Source organism: Leuresthes tenuis, unplaced genomic scaffold, assembly GCF_036924035.1.
Source record: "Leuresthes tenuis unplaced genomic scaffold, fLeuTen1.0.hap1 SCAF_21, whole genome shotgun sequence".
Classification (NCBI taxonomy): domain Eukaryota; kingdom Metazoa; phylum Chordata; class Actinopteri; order Atheriniformes; family Atherinopsidae; genus Leuresthes; species Leuresthes tenuis.
The window spans coordinates 21,797,130-21,810,665 of NW_027325375.1; the positions used below are offsets into that span (position 1 = coordinate 21,797,130).

Here is a 13,536-nt window from a genome sequence, read left to right on the forward strand (position 1 = left end):
CTGTTATTTGTAGCTGTTTTGTTTCCTAAAGTGCCTGCCTCTGATACCTAGCTCCTTCCCTAGGCAGAGTTGTGTTCATCTTTCAGAGCAAACTGATGTCCAGTCCAACAAGGTCGAAGAGAGGAGACTTAAGTAAGGGCATCAGATGACAGGGCAAAAAAAAAAAAAACCCGTGTTGAATAGGAATTGGAAAGACTACGTCACACATTGATTTTTGTGTAGATTTTCCTCTGTGCCAGCAAACTGCCGACAAGCTAACTGCTGTGGGCATGGATTCACATATAGACCAGATTTAAATTTTGACCTTTTACAGCCTTGTGTGACTTTTTACCTCCTGGGCATACATCAGAAAAATAATCCGAGAGACTGAAGTAGGAGATAAAACTGTCATTCCAGTTGGTGTCTAACAGTATCGTAATCTTGCCTGTGTGTTTGGATGCTGCTTAAAATTTAAACCCACATGGAGGTGGTATCACTCAAGGAGGCACAGCAGACTGCCTCGTCATGGCCTAATTTCTTTAAAGCTCTAAATTACCCCATGAATATGCAGGCTGAAGGAATTGGGGCCAGTGCTCGTCAGTGCGGTCAGCATCATACCGCGCTGGTTGGTGTATGAGCAGAGCAACAAAAGGAAACTTTCATACCAACGCTGCAAGGTTTCTAGAAGAAATAGTTGCCTTTTGTGGGACTTTTGGGTTTTCAGCAGTAAATACTGGTTTCCTGTTCGATACAAATTGAAAAGAATGTTAAATAAGACGCTAAGATGAACTAAAATGAGCATTTTAGCCAATTAAAAGTCATCTCAAGATTCCCTGACCAACTAATCTGACTTTCACCAGTGGAGAACATGTCTGAATGAGGTGCACAATGATAATGCTAATAAAGGAGTGTTTGCCGCATCATAAATTGAGTTCATGTTAATTTATTTTATAAAGCATAAATTAAAGACAAAAATTACTCAATATGCTCCAGGGGGACCTTGACTCCTTCCACCCACTTTCTTTGATGATGGGGATGCTGTAATCAACCGGTTCTGGTCACTAAAAAAAAAGAAAAAGGTCAGATATTTAATGTTGTACTCGGAGACAACAGGTTTGTGTCAGCCATGAAAGAACGTTACTTATCCTGGATGTAGAATTATTATTTATCGAGTGGAAAACCCTTCAGTTTTCTTTGTGTTTGGTTTCGGAACAGAGGACACCTAAACTGTTTGCAGGGCACCCGAGATACTGAGGAGCATAACTGATAAATGAGGTGTAGATTCTTGTTTTGAGCATTAGGATCGTATTGTAAAGGCATCTAAATATTGTCTGATTCTTAGCTTTAGTTCTCTGCAGACCTCACTGTGTGGTAGCACCTTACGAACAAGCAAAATCATGTGTGATGTATGCAGATTGCACGGCGATGATGATACCTGCTGATTCACAGAGGGCTGCGACTGTCGAGAGCAACATGGATTCACACGTTTCATGAGCTGACGGACTGAAAAGTGACTGCGCTGTTTCTGAGGTGTGTGTTAAGTTTATTGGTTTGCTGCTCACTAAGCAGTGGAGGTGGAAATAATTAAATCTTAGATGCACTGAGATGTGGATGTGGAAGACGCTGAATTGATTAAAGAATGTCACGCACTGGTTTTCTGTGTGTTAATTGATAAAGTAATGCTGACGGAACACAAAAGGAGGAACTTGGACAAGAGGAAGTGAAGCGCCTGAACAGTTTATAGCATGTACAAAAAGGGGAAAGTAAGTCATTTGACCTCCGGCACCGTCTGCATTAAGAGCTAGCATATGGAAGCACTTTGGCTCCTTTGAAGTTGAGCTAAAATGTTTTGGCAACACAACAAACTTGAGAAACCACATCACACGTTTCCATCCGGGGAAGGATGGAAAAAACCCTGGCCGTGTTTGCTTTTGTCCAGAGGACCATCGAGCAACCGTTGGCAAAGCTTAAAGGGCATGACGTACTCCAAACTTCATCGGGCTCGAGATATGACGTCCCACCTCGAAGATGTTTTACTGACACGGCGATGCTCGCGCCGCACAATGAGACGAAAACGCAAATAATGGAGTCGTTTAAGAAAGCTCTGACATGTGATTCCTGCTACAGTTTTGCTACAGTCAGTGAATGAGCGCTCGCATTGCACATAACAGCAGGATGTCCGTTATTTTTGTCAGTTACTCACAATATGCTGACGTCTGTATTATTTTACTTCATCTATGCTGCTACAGGTGCGCTTTTCTTTTCCTGTTAGCTTATCGATTGTTGTTACCATGTCGTTGTGTGTCCAGATGGATCTGCACTTGCTTTATGATCACGTCACAGTCCACAGAACTTAAATTAAATCTTGAGCTGCTGAGAGATTTCCGCCCCTACTTTAGGAATTGTAATTACTTTGTCGTGGTCATTGTAAGAGCCGGAGAGAAAATATCATTCAGATGAGACTTCTGTTGCCACAACTCAACCAGATTTACTTCTTTGTATGAAGTCCACAGGTTAAGTTTAGCTTGTTTGGCCTTAATTGCTTTCTACAACACCGCTCCAGTGTCAAGTATCAACACCTCATGCCATGCTGCATTCTTATTGGTTGGTTGGGAGGGATAGGTTGTCGGTGACGCATCTTGGAAAAAGTTGGAAAAGAAGCTGGTAATTGAAACCAAAACACTCTGTATTGGGTACCCATAAAGGCAGTGTTGATTAGTCCAACAACACTGTGAGATGAACTGTTGTGGCCTCACTGTAGAAAACGATGAAGGAAACCGCAGCGCTCGTGGTGATCGACTCCTGTCCCGACACAACACAGCCAGCCCGAACAAACAGTTCCCCCACCAAACTGCAGCAGTGTTTCTCGCATTTCAACCCAGTCTCTCATCCAATCTAACCCAGACACCTCTCACTCCTCTCATCAGCATTGTTCCCTGAGGGAGGAGGCGGCTGGTTACACTGAAACTACTACACAAAAAAAAAGAAAGAGGTGTTGCATGTCTGAATTGCTGAGAAATCCATCCCAAACAGATGAAACTGCACATGTGATGCTGTAACTTCAGCAGAGCTGTACCAGCTGTCTTCACACAGACATTAAATCCTGTCCCTGTTTGATTTACTGAAGTCTTTCTGCCAGCTTACCTCACAGTGCTCATCCATTTGAATGCTTGTGTTGAGTGAAAAGTCACAACTTCTGCACCGTCACGTTTTAACTGTGCTGTTCTTTTGAGTTGAGACGGCCTGCAAAGAAGGTCATTTGGGTGAAACATCTCAGCAGAAAAGTTGTAGTAAAAATATATTCGCTTGCACATATTTTTTTGTACAAATATCTCTTAACCCCCAAAAATGATCTTTGTAACTCCACTCGATCCCAGGTTGACAATCAACGCTGTAGAATAAGGTTGTAAACTGAAACTGTCCAAAATTAGAGCCAAATCCAAAAGGCCTTGTATGAGGTAAGTGTATGTTTCACTTCCATCTATAGGTTCCTAAATATGGTTTCCCTTTGCTGATAAAGGCTTGGATTAACTGAACCATGCCTCAATACAGCAGCGTGCCCATTTGTTTGGATGTGAACTACTCTGCGTGGCTTAGCCAAAAATGGGCCTTGACCTTGAAGAGAAAATAATATTTGTGGAAAGCTAACAGATATTTGACCTTGGGTTGTTACTTTGTGAGATCGTCTCTTTTTAATCTAAGTGGGAGTTAAGTGAGAGCAGGATTTGATGAACGTTGACATGACTTCACAATTAAAATGAATGAAGTTTAAATTGCTTGTTGACTTAAATCAAAATGCTGAAAGGTGTCACAGCTCGTCTGAAAACGAACGATTGTACATTTTTGAGCAAGAAAACCCTCCAGATAAGAGGAAATGGGTAAAACATGCAGATATCATCATGAAACTTTCCAAATGTTTACCTCCGTTAAGCACGTTTGGTCTCGCCTGGTTGTCTCGACGGGAACCATTTCATTATCTCATTTCTGAGAGTCTTCTCTCAGCACTTCAACTTTATTTTTTTTTTATGTCACCGAGGTTGTTGGGTCGGCTCAATTTAAACTGCTGGAAGTTGTGTGGGCTCTAGTTATTTTTTTTTTTACTTTCACAGAGGAAAATAATTTCGATGAGTCGGCACAAATGCAGCTGTCACTTGCTCAAAAAGGCCTTTTCAATACTCCCCGACCCCATCCCCCCGCCAACATAACAGCGCCTAACCCCTCCAGAAACCTGAGGAGAACCCGGCAGACATCCTTAAAATGCAAACCCAGAATGCATGAGTTTGCATTAGCTCACGGAAAGCTACAAGCTGTCAGATAAGGAGTTTTTCTGGTGCTTTCTTTTGTTGATCTCGGGCACATTTTGGACTGCAGCGGGACGGCTCTAATTTGTATGCTGTCTGGATTTTTGCACAAGTTGTAAAAAAAAAAAATTGAGTCGTACGTGACAGCCTGTCACACTTTGTTCAATGTCTGTTGTTGGCGTTACAGAAATATGTATATAAATGAAGTGCCTTTTGATTAATGAGCTGAAAGTCGTAGCTGGAAAATGAGGCTCTTTTCTTTTCACTGGTTAGTGTCGGAGTTGTGCTGTCAGGATGGAGCACCGGCAGGCCACTGCTGTGTCATTAATCAGAGCAGGAGGAGAGGCTAATGAAGCCAAAACACACAGGGTTGCATCCAATCAGCGAGCCGTGGATTTGCTCCAGCGTTCCTTTCCGTTGTTGCAAATGCTGTCAAAGTGAACTGACAGGAGAGGTGCCTCATTTGGACGGAGGATTAGTTTCAGCTGAACCTACCGGCATTTTCAGCTCAGCTTTCTGGGAGATTTATGTCAAAGGTGCCCTGATAAATCACTTATTTATTTAGTGTCTGTCACTGTGAGTCAGCATGCTGCGATGCGGGGGGGGGGGGGGGGGGGGCAGCAGCAGCAGCCCTACCTTCTTCCTTCCACATGTTGGTGGTGAAAACGCTTCATGTCAGACAGAATTATTCCACCGCAGGCTATTGCGCAGTTTTAACCGCTCTGTTTTTGCCTCTGAACTGCCAGGTAGTTAAAGCAGAGAGCTGTTCAAAGTCAGTCAAGCAGTAAAGTGATAGTTTCCAGTCAAGTTGCAGAGTGGATTGTTAAAGTCTTATGTGAACGAATAGGATTCCACTGTCTCACAAGCTAAATGATTTGTTCACAGTGTTGTAATTTATAGACATTGCTTAAAGGGTGTTGGTTGGTTCTGAGCAATCAGGACCAAAAACATGTCCCTGTATTTTTAGGTTGAATGATTATATAGTATACATAATAGCACATATACAATGCTCTGCAAAGGCTTTGATCCACCCCCTCATTTCTTTACATTTTGTCTCCAAGTAGGCCAGCGTGAGATTCAGACAGAGACACCAACTGAAGGGGGGAGGGAGGCCGTTACCCTGCACACAAATTGGCGGTTTCCTGCACTTTCTCTCTTTAACAAGCCATAAAAATGCTCCTACCGCAGGACAGTATGACAGAAAACGTTAGTGGTTTTTAAACAGTGACTTTTGAAACAGCGGCATGCCATGAAACTGGAAATTGGCCCATGCCTACCTCCAAGGAGCCAGACATTCTTCTAATCTTTTAAAGTGTTATTGAGCAATAGTTCTCCGGGCTTTCTGAAGGTCGTTTCAAAGTTCTTCTTTGGACTCTGGCTGCTTTTCACTCATTTTTTATTTTTTTTTAGTCGAGTCATTGTCCCCGAATATGTTCAGAGTAATATAGTTTTTGTTAAACCACTGACCAACTTTCGTGACTCATCCAAGCGTAAAATAGGCATCTAATTTAAGGGATCAACCAGTGTTGTAGATGTAATTTGTAGAGATTATACAGCTTAAAATGCATTCAGTAGTATTTCTGCACCAACAAAGTGAGATTCTCAAAGAAGTGTTGACAAAATGTGGGCTTGGTGTGCAGTCATTTGGTCTGATTAGGTCTTATTGCCTAATTCTTTACGTGATAATGATCCAAAATAAACTACCAATGCAATGAAACTCACTGCTCATACCAGATTTTAACTGTCAACCATGTTGGAATTATACAAAGTCTGTTATGTTTATATCTTTGTAGACATTTGAACAGATCGCTGCACCTATTGCATGATTTCTTGGCTATATGTCGAGAATTGTGGTTCAATTCTAGACAACTCTGCAGTGATTTCAGCTGCATTCACACGTGAAATCGTCACCCAGACAGAAAGTAGGCTTCACGCTTCCCACTTCACTGCTCTCGGGTCGACTGATGTACCGCTTTCACTCATCGAGGAGAGTGGATTGAAGACAAAGCTTCAGGTTGTCTGGGAAATTACTTCCAGGAGACTCTTTTGGTTGAAAACAACAGAAGATGGCAGCGAAGGGGGTGTAATTGAGGAGGATTTGTGACGGAGTTGGTGTTTCTTTGCTCGCTGATGCAGAGGGATGTGGGGCGGGACTGCGTTGAAGGTGAACTGAGAGAACTTATAATGGCATAATTAGGTTTTTCCCTTCATCTTGTTCACCATGCAGCTACATTTAAAGTCACAATGCTGCTAAGATCAAGTATTGATTTTAGAAGGTGCTCCTTTTTCCACTTGACTTCTTTGAGTTATTGAGCTGCTTCTTACATAATTTCATACATGTCTGAACTTTTCCTAACTTATATATATATATATATATATATATATATATATATATATATAGAGAGAGAGAGAGACAGACAGACAATGTCAAAGAAATGTTGAAATGCTTAATTTTAGTTTACGTGAACTCTTGACTTAGTTTCTTGATGCATGAGGAAGTTGAGGAGAGCACAAGACGGTCGTTTACTGTAAACGGTGTCCTGTGCTGGTCATCGTGTCAGGTGATGCACATTTGTCAGCACATTGAGCTCAGAATGATGTTGTTGTCTAAATGGAGGAATGAGTAACTGTCTGCAGGCGGACGGCTAATAACTGACCTTTTGTTGTGCCGACAGACCGTCGGTCCTCCGTAACTCAGGGCCTTCTGCTCGTGCTAAACGCTGTAATACACCAAGCTCTTTTTGATTATCTCTCTCACTGCTTTGTTTGCACTTCACTGCGAGCAAATTAAGTAAATTAAGTGCAGCGGAAGTCGACAGGCTGAGGAGCAAACGTGGCAAGAGTTTTGTTTGACGGGACTGACGCTTAATCCAGTTCTGGTAATTGAGATGTGCTCATTCTGATTAGACATAGATATTGAAGTGACGGTTGAGATAACCACTGCTGCCTCACAGTGGAAACAGCCACACCATCGGAGTTATTTCTGCTCCTTCTGTCTGCACATTTCTCAGCTCAGTCGTTCATTTCTCCATCCCATTTTCTATTGTATCATCTTCTCTGGTAATTTGCTGAGTGTGCTCACCCAGTGGTGTGCTGTTGTGAGTCAGTATCTTATCAGATTTTTGCCCGCTAATTGTCAAGACAAGGTTTATCATCCGGCTGTATTCGGGCTTCTGAATCAGCTTCAAGGTCGGTCGTCTGTTGTCCGCTCCTTGCTGGTTTAGTTCATTAGATTCAGTTCACGTGGATACAGCTCCTGGACGAGCCAAGTGACTCGTATCTGTAATGTGTCCCTGCCAGGCCTCCATAATCAAATAGAATTCAATCAAAGGGGTTGTCTCCTTTATGGGTTCCTCTGCATACTTTTGTGCATGCGTGAAGGGACCCTCACTGGAGACAAAATTCAGCTTTTAATGAGCTCAACCTCATCTGTGAGTCATACTTTTGTTGAACAGCAGTCTGACTATGACTGACTATGAGATAAGGTCCGCCTCCGCGGGGGTTTAAAACAGCCTCTTGATGTCATTCGACATCACTGAACTTCTGCAGTCAGTTAGCAAAAATAGACTTTTGTCATGAAGGGCAGCTTGGCTGCAATCGTCTGGCAATTAATCCATTAGTATGATATTTAAGGTGACGCCTTTTTTCCCCTCTTTTTCCTTCTCTCACGCACAGAAGTAAACGTCAAGGAATTATTCAGACTGCTGGGATGTGAACGTTGTGATGAGAAGCTAACGTTCTCTACAGAGGACCCAAATCCTCTCTGCAAACAGCAGCTTGTCACCATTCAGCCAAGTCTAAATGCTAAATATCTCCATGAACAGTGTTTTGTTTTTGTCACCACTGCACTTGTTGCAGCCGTCCCATCTGTTATTGTTGTTTTCACAGTTTTTGCATCAGTTTGTCAGTAAACTGCGCAGCAGCTGTACTTATTTACTGTTGAAGAATGGTTTATGGCTGCTCCTCGCTTTGGAGATCATTAACGATTTATGACTAGAAAATGTTTTTCACAGTTGAGTTGCTGCTTTTTTTTCTCTCTACCTGTGACATTAAATATGATGTATAAAGCCACAGTTACTCCTGCCTCCTTCCTTTACACCAGTTGGGTGGAAGAGTGGTTTCCTCCGTCCTTTGCCAGCAGGCTCACTCATTCTGCTGCCTGTGAGATTAGTTTTGATGCTTACCCAGTAAGTCTGGCTCATCAAATCCTCTGCTTCGTCTCCTGGGGCTCCAGCCTATAAAATCAGCTGTTATGGCTAACAGGGGTTTTCTAACCAAACACACACACACGTGCACGACATTGCACAGGCGTACCTGTTTCAAGGCAACTTCCAACTGAAATCTTTCTCATGGCTAAAAGTGACAGCCTTGATTTAGCACCTATCTTCATGGCCATTTAACTGTCTCTGCCACAAATGTAATCATTCTTTAGTTTGGTTAGTTGGGCTTTGTTTTAAAACACGACACACGCGACGTCTCGTTGGGAGGGGGCAGGAACCCAGCCGGTGCTTCGGCGTGTGCTGCTCATCTGATGGATTACAGTGTCTCTATTTTTCACTAGAGTAAGCATTTGAGTTATGGTGTGTTTTTGTTACGTTTTAGAGGGCCTTTTAACTTTCCTGCAAACTTTTTTCCCCCCTCCCTCCCCCAAACCGGAGGCTGTGGACTACTGTTTTGTAGGCTAAGGGTATCATTGTGGGTATTTGGAGGCAGAAGAGAAAAACCTTCTCATTCTTCGTTACAGATCCACACGACTCTCTTCTTCATTCACTTTCACAGCTGTTGTGTAGTTTGGCCCCAATAACTCCTTCATATTTGCCTCTCAAAAGGCCCCGCACACCTTTTCTGTCGCAGGTCACACTCTCTGGCTTCCACGTGACTGATCTGTCTGCTGCAGAATTGCAAAGTCACCCCCTGAAATCATGTTCTACGTGTGATTTTTACACGCTTGCATGTTAGAAACTTGAGATGTTGCTGTTAAACTGAGCCTCGGCTCCTTGCTCAGGTGCAGAGTGTACACGGCTATCTCAAAGAGCAAACCTTTCTGAACGGTTTCACTCTAATTAGCAGGCTGTACTGCTGTTTTACTTGAGGACAAGGACGGATGAAGACAGCCTGTGCTTCTGCAGTCTGTCTGCGAGTTCCGCATTTTCTAATTATCAGTTTTATCACATTCCCGCTCCTTTTAAAGAGTTGCACAAGGGCATTTATATCCACCCTGTTCTCCAGTAAATTGGTGACGATACCAGCCAAAGAGCTCAAGGTTGTTACTGGTGTTGAGGAGTTGGGCACAATTGGAGGAATGTTGAGTAGTTCCAGCCTCGTTAAGCCAAACTCGGTGTCACTGTTAAACGTCAAAGTGCAAAAGTGGCACGGCAGAGTCGAGAAGAAGAGCGAGTCTGGACGAGGAACATGTTAGCTGAAGCGATTTAGAAGGAAAAAAAAAAGAGGAAGGAGCTCGATATGACAAACGGTTACAGATCATTACTCCCAAGGTGATGCATGCTGATACAGGAGATATTTTCTCATGATGTTGCTAAAGAAAATGCAACTCTCTGACTGGAGTCATGGGCAGAGGAGAAAAGTCTAATTAAACGCAGATATTTCAGACCTCGTCTTTGAATTTCCATCAGAGGACGCGGAAGGGCTGCCCGTGTGACCACTTCAGGCTCAGTGATTATAGCTGATTGCTGAAATGCATCTTGGGAGTTGAAGTCAAGTTTTCCCTTTAAGTTGTCATAGACGCAGGCTTTTTTTTTTTACATTCTTTGGTTTCATGATTGAAGCTGCAGCAGTGCCCAGGCTGTCAGTCATTTACAGCTCCACCATCACCGCTGCAGCGAGACCAGCCCTGACTTTGCTTCTGAGGTTCTGTTTTAAACTCAAATCCACTGTGAGGTGGTGCAATATGTTACTCATATATAGGGCAGGATGAACTGAAGTGCCCTGTGTACTGCTGAGCTCAGAATCGCATGTTCATGTGTCATTATGAATCATTGACTTGAAAATTAAGTTCAGCTTACTAGTTTTAACACGCTGTTTTATCATTGCCTCCAAATGTTGATGCCTGCCGGGTTCGAGCAAATCGGAGAGTTCTTTGTGTCACTTTTTGAGATCCAAAGTGTTTTAAAGGTTTGATATAGCAGAGAGGCTCTGTTGTGAGTTACACATTCTTTACAAAGTGCTGCTTTTCTGTCCATGGAAACCACCAAGTTCAGCAAGGTTGTCGGAAAGGAAAAAACAAGAATGGAGAAAAGAGTGGGAAGTTGAATGCTGTTGCCAAGTCCTTCAGGAACCGCTTCAGAAGGGCCCACGTTGACGTCATGGCTAATTTGCACATCAATATGTTTGAATGGCTTGTTCTTTCAGATGAGGGAAGGAGGCTACACGGGACACTTGTGTAACAGCTGAATTGAGTCCATGGATTGCGAGAGGAGAGACTTTTGTGCCGCAAAAACACAGAAAACAAGACTTTGCATTGGAACAATGGTGAATTCCTTTTTCCAGGCATTAATCTTTTGCATCATATTTACAAACAGATGATTGTCTTCTTCATTTGCTTTAAAAATTGTGTCATTTCCACTGATGCAGCTAACAGGCATGCCATTATTTATTCCCCCGTTTCTTTTAAAAAAAAAAAAAAAAAAAGTAGAGATGCTATAAAATGAATAACAACAAACTGGGACACTGTTCATCGCACTTTGGCAGCGTTTGTGACGCAACAAGGGAGGCAGTGTTGAAAGGGCGTTTACTTGATGTAACGTTTCAGATCAACAGCTCAGAGTCTCCTTTTTTCATTTAGTAATGCAGCGTTTGGCAGGTGCTGACAGCAGGTCGAGCATCCAGTCTCTTACATGCTGTTGCAACTCATGCAGAATGATGATCGTTATTTTGTTGATTAGATAAACAATCATGTCGCCAAAGCTGCACACATCATTTAGCATCAGTGGCGTCTTCGCTCTACCTTTGCATTGTGCGCTCATGCGCCCTCAGACTGTCACAGACGCTGGCTTTTGAACAATGTGCTAACAGAGTCGGATCGTGCCTTTGCTTTTCTGCCTGAAAGATGCTTCTATGATTCGGAAATGAGCTAATTTTCATTTGTCAGAGCACAGGATCTTTCAGGAACTATCATGTTTTGTAAATGATTAACAGCTTTGGAGATCCGAGGGACATCTTGTGCCATTCAGTATGTATTTTCAAGCCGTTCCGGCTCAGCTGAATGAATATAGCTCAATTTTGCCAGAGATTATTTATTAAATAAGTTCCTCAAATTAGCCAAAATGGCTTAACTACGCAAAAAAAAATGACACGATACCCAATGACAAAAGATGTCCTATTGAAAATCATAGAAAATACCATTTTTGACCCCATATTGTTAATGTTGAACTACTAGCTTTCAGTGTTTATTTTATATTCATCCACCAGATTTTTACCATTCAAAGCATGCAGCAAAATGTCCCACTTTTAACCGTTTTTTGTAAGTAAAAATGCATGAAAATCAATGTTGCTGCCAGTCATCGACCTAATAAAAATAATAAGCACATGTTGACTGAAATGTATTTTGTGGAAACAATTTAATTATTTTTTTTAAATATAATTTAACAAACAAACAAACAGTGAAGCTATGTAAGCATACAGATATTTAAAGGATTAAAATCCCTAAAATATAATTTGATATTCAATATGTATGTCAGGCTGAAGTAGTTGTAAAATATTGAGTCGTTTAAAGTATTTTTACAGCAGTTTTAGGGATTTAGTTTGAATTAGGATCATAAAGAACCTCCTAAGGGTTAAATCCTCAGTAACATAATGACTTTTTTTTTTTTTTTTTTTTTTTTTTTTTTTTTTTTTTTTACAGCGATGAACCGCCTCAGTTATGATGTACTCATCTTCTCTGGGATGCTCCTTTTATGCCCAGTTATGTTACTGAGGACTGGGTTTACTTTAAATTCTGGTTTCCCCCTCCCCTCCCCCCCTTTTTTAAGAATCTCAGTCGAAATGACATTATATGAATATTCGTTGTACAAAATTAATTTCACAGCAATTCCGTGGCTGTGATACACCTCTGTAATAGTTGGTTTTCATCCAATTTTCCCCAGATCTTGCAGCCAGACCTGATTTTCTGCACACCCTCCCATAATTAGCCGTTTGCTTACAGAAACGTCACTTACACGCACCAGCCTGTTGACATGAGAAGTGCAATTTGACCAAATGTGAAATGAGACACTCGTCGGCGAAGTTGAGAAAAAGAAACTAGTTTTATTTGGGGATCTCACACACCTTTTTACGAGGCTGGATTACAAGTAAAAAGGTTAATTGCACATCTGCTTGCACACCTGGTTGTTGAGGTTGCAGCTTCTCTCAGCTGCTTCCCTCTTTGAAGTCGGTGGTGATATTCAAGCTGGAGACATCAAAGGGGCCGGGCGTTCTGACCAATGTTTTGCCATGTTTGGTTCAGATGTCTGAGCAGACCAGACTTCCTTCTCCATGTCCGGGATCGTGTTTTTATTTTCCTGTCGTGTCCCCTGACCTCGTCTCTTGCGTTCTCGGCGGCTGTAGCTCCTCGCTGATGATGATCCTTAAAAACAACAAACACGCTGCACTGCACACACAGACAGGGACCGAGCCGTTCTGATCACCGTTCTGTGGTGTTCTGGGGAAGTTATGGTTTGGTTTTGTGTTCACATTAGACTTAAATTGGTCTGAGAAGGTGTAAAATCCTGGCCTGAAAAAGTGCACGAGGTGTGCACATTTTCCACATTGTGCCTGTTCTCATCGTTTCCACATCTGGCGCCAGGTGTTTAAGGTTTGTTTGCTCTTTCAGTGGCGTTGCCCAACGTTTCTTTCCCAACTCTTTTTACAGCTTGTGACTGGTTTCTCAATTCTCAGCAATGATTTGCAAGTCGTCTTATTCTGTGTTGTTTACATTGTTCAGCATCCCACCTTGTCTGGGAACAAGGTTACGATACATATGAACCTTGTACCCGTTGTTAACTGTGATCCCGTGTGACTGGGCTGAATATTTCTGGACTCATCTTCGGTTTGTTTTCCCGTGCAGAACCTTACCCGTCGTGGCTTGATCTCTGAGATGAGACGAAGCTCCGTCCTTTGTCAAGGTCGGCCATTTTCTGTGTTTTCTGCTGCATCAGGTGTCGGTGGGACGCTCGGCCTGCTTTGCCCTGCCTGGCCGCCTGCTCAGCATACACAAACGCACTTTCTCTTTGAACCAATTCACACATCTAATTCCCTGTGT

General features: G+C 42.5%; 1 protein-coding gene across 1 annotated transcript in view; it reads left to right on the forward strand.

Moving 5' to 3' along the window:
- Positions 1-1,396: 1,396 nt before the first annotated feature.
- The window catches only part of LOC140280270 (rho GTPase-activating protein 32-like), a 46,339-nt gene continuing 34,199 nt past the window's right edge, over positions 1,397-13,536 (forward strand). The window contains exon 1 of the mRNA XM_072375575.1: positions 1,397-1,509. The gene's annotated coding sequence lies outside the window, so the exon portion shown is untranslated. The remainder of the gene's footprint in view (positions 1,510-13,536) is intronic.